The sequence below is a fragment of the Giraffa tippelskirchi genome, chromosome 5 (genome assembly GCF_054371585.1).
Source record: "Giraffa tippelskirchi isolate mGirTip1 chromosome 5, T2T-mGirTip1v1.2.pri, whole genome shotgun sequence".
NCBI lineage: Eukaryota > Metazoa > Chordata > Mammalia > Artiodactyla > Giraffidae > Giraffa > Giraffa tippelskirchi.
Window position 1 is genome coordinate 130,698,519 of NC_137279.1, and position 10,997 is coordinate 130,709,515.

Here is a 10,997-nt window from a genome sequence, read left to right on the forward strand (position 1 = left end):
AAGGTCAACCAATCAGAGCTCTTCTCATGGTTTCTTCCCATGGGAACTAAGGGAAGAGAGCAACTTTCTGTCTGATGGAAGAATTAGAATAAACTAGGAAGGTACAAGTTGCCTGTGGCCTTGGGCCTCATCTTGTAGAGAAGTCCACTTGGAGAGAAGAAAGACAATATGTTGACAGGTGCAAAGACAAGTCTTGTCTTGAACAAATAGTTCTCTTTTGGTTGTAAGTGACAGAAACTCAAGTTGAAACAGCTTAGGAAAATAAGGGGATTCATTGACTCATTCCCACCAAACTGTGGGAAAAATTTTGATATAGTGGAGTCTCAGAAATGACCCAAACTGTTAGGACTCAGATATAACTACTGAGTCCCAGGGAAGCTAAATAAGTTATGCAAACTAGAAAAGAGAAAATGAAAATGACATTTAATGAACTCTTACTCTAGGCCAGCAATGCATTTTGTCCTTTACATACTTTCTTTTAAAAAGGTGCCATTTCCCCCATTTTACAGGTGGAAATGAAGGTCACACAGCTAATACTGTCAAAGCTGTGATTTGAACCCAAACCTGTCTTATTCCTACTTATTTAACTTATATGCAAAGTACATCATGAGAAACGCTGGGCTGGAGGAAGCACAAGCTGGAATCAAGATTGCCAGGAGAAATATCAATAACCTCAGATATGCAGATGACACCACCCTTATGGCAGAAAGTGAAGAAGAACTAAGTGCCTCTTGATGAAAATGAAAGAGGAGAGTTAAAAAGTTGACTTAAAGCTGAACATTCAGAAAACTAAGATCATGGCATCTGGTCCCGTCACTTCATGGCAAATAGATGGGGAAACAGTGGAGCAGTGGCTGACTTTAATTTTTTGGGCTCCAAAATCACTGCAGATGGTGATTGCAACCATGATATTAAAAGACGCTTACTCCTTGGAAGGAAAGTTATGACCAATCTAGATAGCATATTAAAAAGTAGAGACATTACTTTGCCAACAAAGGTCCATCTAGTCAAGGCTATGGTTTTTCCAGTGGTCATGTATGGATGTGAGAGTTGGATGGTGAAGAAAGCTGAGCGCTGAAGAATTGATGCTTTTGAACTGTGGTGTTGGAGAAGACTCTTGAGAGTCCCTTGGACTGCAAGGAGATCCAACCAGTCCATCCTAAAGGAGTGTTCTGGGTGTTCATTGGAAGGGCTGATGTTGAAGCTGAAACTCCAATACTTTGGCCACCTGCTGCGAAGAACTGACTCATTTGAAAAGATCCTGATGCTGGGAAAGATTGAGGGCAGGAGGAGAAGGGGACGACAGAGGATGAGATGGTTGGATGGCATCACTGACTCAATGGACATGGGTTTGGATGGACTCCGGGAGTTGGTGATGGATAGGGCAGCCTGGTGTGCTGCAGTTCATGGGGTCGCAAAGAGTCAGACACTACTGAGTGACTGAACTGAACTATCTTATTCCAAAGGCTATGATCTATCCTTATATTAAGCAGCTTGAAGACACTCAGTTAATAAGTAACAAAACCAGATATCCCAAGTATTGGGCAAGTTCTCTTTCCACTGCATGATGCTGCCTGTCTCTAAATCTTTGAAGCAAAAATATAGTCAGATATAATTTATGTATGTGTTAAAATATATTATCCAGCCTTCATCATTTTCTATAGTGCAAAAATACCCTTTTGTAATTAGCACTCACCTGTTTAAATACTTTCCTGATTAACATAATATTTCATACTCCTGGGTAAGGGGATGGCTGCAAACAGTATTAATTCTGAAATAGAGACATAAGTCATCATTCCTGTGTCCTGCTAAATACAGTGCAGGAACCCAAAGGCAGTATTTAGGATTTTAATGTGTATCTTAGGATCAAGTGGAAGCTACTGCTGGTCTTGGGTGAAGGAGAGGATGGTGGGAAGGAGGAGCAACATAATCAGATTTACATTTTTTGGAAAATTTGCTCTAGGTGGAGTGTGAGGAATGGATTAGAATAAGACTAGATTCGATGCCAGAAGACCAGAGAGAAGTTTACCCCAAATAGTCTACATAAGACGTGCCAGCTTCTTGGACTAAGGTGATGATAATGAAGGAGAGAAGTAGGCAGATTTGAGAAATATTTAAGAGATAAAATAGATAAGACTTCATGACTCTTTGGATATGAAGAGTGGGAGAGAAGAAAGGAAGAATAAAGGATTAACAGGACATTATTAGAATAGTTTTGTCACCCTGTATTCTTAGGTATTTTTAGGTTGCAAATGACACAAATTCTAACTCAAAGTGGCTTAGACACTTTGCTTCTTTAACTGAAAGGTCCAGAGATACATCTAAATCCAGGTGCTGCTTTATCAGGGATCTGAAATGATGTTACAGAATTCTGCTTTTTCTCAGTTCTTGCTTCTGCTTTTCTCCATGGTGACTTTATTCTCAGAACTCCCACATAGTGATGAGATGATGGTCTAATTCCATATCAACAAACCCAAAGACAAATAGAAAGGGTCATTCCACAGGAGAGACCACACAGCCTTGGATCCATTCTCAATACAGCAGTGTGAAAAGAGATGGGAGAGGGAGAGGGTGAAGGTCTTTCCCCGAAGGAAATTCAGGATATCACTATCAAAGCAAGGGAAAACAGATGCTGGTGGCCAAAAACCAGTGGCCTTTGATTACACATTTCCACATCAGTGTAGATAGATGCTTCTCTCTTTGAAATCACAAATTAATGTATAAACATGTATACATTCAGTTGGGGCTTCCCCGGTGGCTCAGTGGTAAAGAATCTGCCTGCCAATGCAGGAAGTGGGCTCGATCCCTGGTGGGAAGATCTCCTGGAGAAGGAAATGGCAACCCACTCCAGTATTCTTGCTTGGGAACTTCTATGGGCAGAGGAGCCTGGCTGGCTACAAACAGTCCAAAAAGTTAGACATGACTTAGCGACTAAACAACAACAACATACATTCAGTTGAATAAATGTGGGTATAGTTTATAGCCTGACCATTTACCTCACACAATATGAGGCTATTTAAGGTTTTCAAGACTTTTTGACATTGTGAAATTATTTATGGACTTAATCACTTGCCCAGAGCCAAGTTATAATTTTATGCTCTCTGTGTTACCCTAAGTGAAATTGTTGAAATGACTTTGAGGCATTATTGTATTCTCAGCAAGGAATGATTATGTGGATAAAACAAATTTGTGTACCAAACAAGTATTTGAGAGTTATGTTGTGTATCCAGCTGTGTAGGCAAAGAAGTGGAGAAAAAAATTAAGCCTGTTCTAAGTCAGCAGACCTGGCTTATAGCACAAGGTCGTTGATTACTTACAGATCAGATTGCTGATTCTAGATAACAGGTTATAGCTGTTGGTTATCTACAACACGTGCCTTCACTGCACTGTGGTGCATACTTCCCAGGTTCACATCTTGCTTCTGCCACTTATTAGCTGTGTGACCTGAAGCAAGTTATTCAACCTCTCTGTGCTTTATTTTTCTTTATCTGTAAAATAGGAATAATAACAGTATTGCTTTACACATTGTTACAAGGGTTAAATGAGTTAATATCTGTGTGTGGGCATAATAATTGCTACCTAGGTATTTATTGAATATACTTGTGAATTTCATTTAACTTTCTGAGTCGCTGTTACTTATATGCAAAATAAACTTGATAGCATCTGCAATTTTTCAGGATGTTAAATGAGATTATTTGTAGCTCTCCTAGCTCACAGAACTTTGAATAAAGCATACATTTGGTAAATGTAGTTCTCTTTTCTCCCTTCAAAGACTGGAAAACTATTCCAGTTAATAAGTACTAGAAGAGATCCAAACACCATTCTCATCCAGTTATTTTCTCTTTCTGCATCCTTCAATTATTTTCCTAAGGCTTTCATCATCACTAGACCATAAGTTCCACCACTGCACACCTAGAAGCACAAACTCCCATTGTACACACCCATTGGCACACAGGAGGTGCACAATAAATAGTTGCTAAACAAATAAATGATTATTCAACCCTTCACTTCAATGCACTTTATCCACCCAGTAGTGTCTTTAGATATTTTGAGACAGATTCAGCAAAATGGACAACTCGTGATGCAGACAATTTTTCTCTTTCTGTGTAAAAATTCCACTTATATAAAAATAACTGTGCAGGGTTGCAACCAGCTGTCACTTCATGTAGACATGTGGAAGCACAAAGCCCTGCATGATGGGCATCATTCTTGAGTTGTGCCGTGTTACACTCTGTCAGATGGAATATGTTAAGAAAAGAAGCGTCAGCCCACAACTTTAAAGTTACAAGTAGGTATTTTGCAGATAGAAAAATAAGAAAAATGAGAGATATGTACTTAAAAAAAATGAAAAAGCCTCTTTGCTTTCAAAGTTTGAACTTCAGATAGCAGTGATCTTAGACCAAACGATTGTAACAGAAGAAACTTTAGAATGTTTCTCATCATCTGAATTCTCTTCCATTATTTCTATTGTCCTGGGCAATAAATTTCAGTATTTGATCAAATAATGGCAGATTCCATGCTACCCCATTCAGTATCCCCAGTTTATCTATAATGATTTTCCTCATGTCAGCTCATTTCTTAAACCTTTGCTGAATCCGGTTTCAATGGTACTATAAACAATCATCATTGCATTGTAAAACTGGAAACTCTCTGCTAAAATAGTGTTTTGATCCAGGTTGCCATAGTAATAAGTGTATGCTCCCCTCTTTGGAGGCCTTGTTATATGAAGTATCTGTGATTTGCTCAGAATGGCCCCAGTTCATCTGTCAAAATGGGTTTTTCCTTTTTTAAAATAATGATCTAGAAAATCCCACAGCGGCCACAAATATTTTACAATCATAACGAGGAGCATTGGAGTAGTCAAGCTTTATAAATCTATGCCATTATTACATTAGAATAAATCATGTTTCTTAGGTATATTACATAGGCCTGTGTAAGCCTAATTTTGGGTCTGCTATTCAACAAGGGTGTGGTTGTTGGTAATGAAAAGAGAATTATTAAGTGTGACTTCAAAAATGCATCCTGTGTCAGTTCATGTTGAGAGACCCCGGAGCAAAAAAATGGAAATTACTTCTTATTTCTATCAAAATACTGCAAATAGATATTCAGGTTCAAACTTAGTTACAATTAGAATGTGATGAGCAATGATGTTTTATAACAGCGTGAAATTGTATATTCCATTCACGTTTAGGTTGAAATTATTCATTGGTAGGAGGGGAAAAATGAGAAATCCTGCAAATTTATCAGTGTCACCATGAAAAAAAATGATGGTACATTATTTGAAATAAAAATGTTCCAGTCAGTTATAGTAATTTGATACAAGAACTATGATTTTTTTTTCCTGCAGGAATGAGGGTAAACAAACACTATATCAACACACCAGCAATAGAATCCACAAAAAGGTGTAAGATCATTTTTCATCTAAGACAAATGGTTAAGTTGGTAACTTTCTGTAAGTCACTACCAGCTACAGAGTTATTTTATGTAATTCACTGCTGGCTACTGCCTCATAATACCTGATGTGGGAATATTAAAAACATCAGTGGGCGAAAGAACAGAAAGAATCCATCTGTATTCAATGAATTCTAATTAAAAAGTAATTACGGCACAATGAGGTAGCTGCCAACTTTATTCCCTTTTCCCAACCACAAACCACACACACAGAGTATTAGTCTTCTGCTATTTGTATCTGGCTAAACAAGCAGAAAGGCAGGCAGAAACCAGACACACATTTCCTTGCATTTTTCAGGTGACTTAGTTTTAAACAACTGCAGCCCCAGAAGACGTTCAGGGGCAGAGGTGGTGCACATCTTCTGTTATAATTGACCTGGGCTTTGAGATTTCTCTGTCATGATGTATCCCAGAATGTTGCATGATGGGAAGACCCTTGTTATTCCTCCACCAGCAGAGCCAAATGGACAAGATCAAGTAGGTCTGGGACTTGGGAAAAAAGGGAAGAAATATTGACAGATAAGTAACCACTCCAGGAAATGACAGACAGCTGGAGCAGTGTCAGGACTCTCAGGATTCAGATGTAATCCTTTAACCTCATGCTCAAACTCTGTAATCTCTCAATGAGATGGAAGAGAGGAAGGAAAAAAAGCAAATTGCTTAATCAAAGCCCTTAATGTGTGACCAGGATTAGTAACTAAGTCAGAAATGACAACCTGCAGGTATAAAAAGCCTTCATAACAGAGCCTCAGTGCTAATGAAGTCATATCTGCAGGACTGAAAATAACGGAAAGGTAACCTGGTATTTCAGCTGGCACAAAAACCTTTCTCTACAAGGAAACAGGCATTCAAAACTGTATTCCTGACCACCGGCAATTTCTCTTCAGCAGCCAAGGGGAAGGACTACAGCCCACATTTCCTTCCGGTTGGCAAAGCTCCCTTTCATCCACATTCTAGAAAACCTTTCTCATCTAATAGAAAACATAACAGGTGTCAGTAGGGTTTCCATCTAAAGAAGAAGAATAGGCTCTGGCATAAGTCATTTGCTGCTGAGGGCACTAAAAGATGTCGGGGTTCTTTTTCAGAAAGGAAGTGTTAACAGGCTAAAGTGGCCCTTGTCAATTCACATTAAAAATGGAAAATAATAGCATACTGGATTTATACAGCATCCTCGGAGGCAGGCATCCACGTTACACTATGAGTTTTCATATCAACCTTCAGAAATGGTGGGAAGTGCATTAGTTACTCTGTCATACAACAGGGCACCTTGAGGTTCTGATAAGTGATGATGTTGCCATGATCATACTTACGGAGCAGGGACACTCTTATTGAAGCAATGTATTTCCGCTATTTTGCTTTCTTTCTCCCTATCATTGTATATTACCAATCTTCCATAATATAAGTAACTACAAATGCTTCATACCACAGTGACAGGCTGAGCCTGACTTAACTCATGGGACAATAGATGTATGGTGTTTACAATTGACCCCTCACTGCTTCTCCTCTAGTTTTGTATCAGTTATCTATCACTATATAACAAATTTACCCCAAAGGTAGCAGCTTAAAACAATAAAAATGTGTTAACTCACAGTCTTCTGAATATCAGAGTGGCTTAGTGAGGTGGTTCTAATTCAGGGTCTCTCATGACACTGCAGGCAGGCTGTCAGCCAGGGCTGTATCAGCTGGGTTTGGGGGCTGGGGAATCTGCTTCCAGAAAGACTTGTTCCCCTGGCTATTGGCTGTAGTCCTCAGTTCTTCACTGGTTGTTGACCAAAAGCCTTCGTTTCTCATCACTAGACCTCTTCCCAAGACTCAGAACATGGCAGCTGGTTCCTTCCAAAGCAAGAGGCCTGAGAGAAAGAAAGTGGGAGAGAGCCCAAGATAGAAATAGTGTCTTTTACAACCTCATCTGGGTAGGGCCTGCTATCACTTCTGTGGTACATGCTTGCACACAGGCCAGCCCTGGTATAGTGTGGGAGATGACTACACAAGGCCATGAACACCAGGAGCTGGGAATCCAAAGGGCCATCTTGGAGGCTGGCTGTGACAATTTTTGCTACTAAATATGCACAAGGCCTTTGGTTATTTTGGCATAAGCTATGAGGAATGAATGATGTTGGTGAACTGGTTGTTGAGAGATAAAAAAGGTGCAAGTATGTGTGGGTGTTTTGCTGGGTTCAGAAAGAGCACTGTGATATCTACTTTCAGTTCAAGCCAAAGAATTATACCTAACTTTCTATAGAGAGTTTGTGGGCCAAAGCTGGGAAACCCTTTTCAAGCTGGACTTTGTGAAACTTTGGACACAAACAGTGTTACTTTTTGGCCCATATGATAAAGGGTCACTAATTGTTGGAGAAATTTTCATCCTATTTTGGGTAGGACCATGGAGCAGCAACACGTAGCCATAGCATCTGCTTCATCCAGCAGGGAGTCAGAGATGCGAGGATCCTGAAGGGTCCTGGCCACCATGATGGAGAGATGCTGCTTCAAAAGCTCTACAAGAGGACAGAGATATAGGCCCACAAATAGACATGTCCCTCAACATGTACAGGACTCTCTTTAGAAAATAAACAGATCTGGAAGTTCAAAATTGTACTATTACATAAATGGACACTAATTAATCAGTGAAGTTCATCAACAGTGTTATGGTATCTTTATTTGAATTTTCAGACTGGTAAGGTAACATTGCATAATTACAAATCTGTAACAAACTCTGGTCAGGCTAAGGCAATTTAAATGACCCAGCCGTTGTCTCACCCAAGACACCTAAGCAATGACCTAGCAGATACCCTGGTTCACTTAATTCTTTGCTGAGACAGCTTTCAGTGTACCCACCCCTTACTTTGTCTCTCACTCTCCCCTTTTTAATCCCTACACCTCTCTTTGCCTGCAATGCAGGAGACCTTGGTTCTATTCTTGGGTGGAAAGTTCTGCTGAAGAAGAGATAGGCTACCCACTCCAGTATTCTGGCCTAGAGAATTCCATGGACTGTCTGGTCCATGGGGTCACAAAGAGTCAGACATGACTGAGCAAATTTCACTTCACACCTCTCTTACTTTTCCCCTGTTTTGCCCCATAACAAACCAACATCTGATGTCTTGTCCCATCTGTTTTGTTTTCTAAACTGTGACTATGCAATCTCCATTCAGGTGGAGCACCTTCTCACAAAGACACCCATGGAGCACTTCTCCTTGGAATGGCATGTTTGTGTGCTGCCTTAATATCACTAATGAAGGAACCATACATAGCCCTTTCTTCTTTGTATTTCTAATACTTAATATAGTATCTAATATCTAGAAGGTACTTAGTAAATGCTTAAATTAAATTGAATTATTGCTCTGTTCCCGGCTTGTCATAAACCTCTTTCAAAGCCAAAGCACAGTCTTAACTTTGAGGAAATTCTTACTAAAGTTCTAACTACAGACTGGCAAAGAGCCGTTCATTTCTCAGTTATTCAGTGTGAACACCTGGTAGCTGTCCAATAATGCACTAGATGCTGCCTTTGCAGTGATGAACAAACCCACAGGACATTTGTCCTGTGAAACACAGAGTCTAGTTTATCTAACAGGTGTCTGGTAAATGTTAGTAGCTGATACAATATTTGATAGTTGCCTTCAAATATATAATGAACTATCTCACAAGAGAGAGGCCAAAGTGATACTTAGAGGACAGAGCTAGGCCCCATGAGTGGTATTTACTAGAACACAGATTGCAGCTCAATTTAAACAAGGAAATTTTAGTATGAAGGTTGTTGAACCCTGGGAAGGAATCACCTTGGGAAGTAAGGAGCTTCCCGGCACTAAAAGTCTGATGATGATCTGTCAGGGGATGTTGTATGAATAATAAGAACAACAAACAGAATGATGGTTGGCATTTATAAGGGTCTGTCATCAACTGAGCACTGTACAATACCACTATGAAGAAGATACTACTATCATTGTCATTGAATCTTGAAGTCAAATCTAGTCAGTCCAGCGCTGGATCCTGTGTGCTGGATCCCTTACTCCTCTGCCTCTCTATTGAGAGATTCTGCTGTGAGTGGAAAGCAAGCAATTGTGTTTCCTTCTAATGCTGAAATTTTCTGATGCTGTAACTCCCTTTATAGCCCCCTAAACCCAAAGACAGCAACTGATCCAGAACCAGAAGCTGGGACACAGGATGTGGAGTTTCATTATATAGTTAAGATGATGTTTTAAAAAGCCCTTCTGGGGCTTCCCTGGTGGTCCAGGGGTTAAGACTTTGTCTTCCAATGAAGGGATGTGAGTTTGATCCCTGATGGGGGAAGTAAGATCCCACATGCCTTGTGGCCAAAAAACCAAAACATGTAACAGATGCAATATTGTAACAAATTCAATAAAGACTTTAAAAGTAGTCCACATCAAAAAAAATCTTAAAAAAAAGTCTTCCTGCAACAGCACTTCCCACCTCTGACCCATCACCTCCCAGGAGCATCATCAACTCATATCTGCAATCCACCTATATGGGACCAATGGCTTTTTAACTTAAGGCTAAAATCTTTGTTAAAACACAAAACGTTGAGAGGGGTCATTATTTAAAGTGATGAAAGGTCAAGGAATCCGATCACATAAGGAAATGTTGAAAAATCTGGATCTGCTTTGGTTTAAAAAAACAGAAAAAAGAAAGAAAGAAAAAGAATGAAGAGAGATATGTCTTCAAATATTTGAAGAACTATTATGTAGGAGAAAAGGTTCACTTGCTTTTGTTTCTGCCAAAGACAAAATGGGAACCAATAGTGAAAATTGTCTAGGGGAAGTTTTATCTTCTAGATTAAGAAAGGACTTGCTAACAATTGGCCCTGCCAACTGTGGAAAGGACATCCCATGGATGGTGTGTGTGTGTGTGTGTGTGTGTGTGTGTGTGTGTGTGTGTGTGTGTGTGTGTGTGTGTGTTGGTCACTTAGTCATGTCTGACTCTTTGCAACCCCATGGACTGTAGCCCCCCAGGCTCCTCTGTCTATGGGATTTTCCATGAAAGAATCCATGCAAGAATACTGGAGTGGGTTGGCATGACCTTCTCTAAGGGACCTTCCTGACCCAGGGATCGAACCCAGGTTTCCTGCATTACAGGCAGATTCTTTACCCTCTGAACTACCAGGACATTGTGGATATCCCTTTATTAGAAAGTTTTAGCAGGGATATAGGAGAAGAGATTCCTCCCTGGTTAAGTGTTCTTTCAGTCCTAAATCCTATAGTTCTTTGGTTAGTGGTCTATATTTTTGTGCAGGTGTTAATAGCTGTATTTGTGTGATTAAGAAAAATTTATCTAAAAACACAAAGTAAAAATCACTCACAGTGCCACCACTTAAACATTAATCAAGAAAAGATGCAAAGGCTTTGGTCCCTGTAATTCTGCCCTCCATCCTTCATAGCTTGGTTAAATTCATCAAAAGATAAAGGAAGGCAGTTGATAGTGTCAATGACAGTTAATAATAAAAAGAAGTAGATGACATGATATTGGTTGTTATATATGTGCCTGTGTGTATATATTCTTTCCTGTTGTAAGTATATATATTTACATATACATGC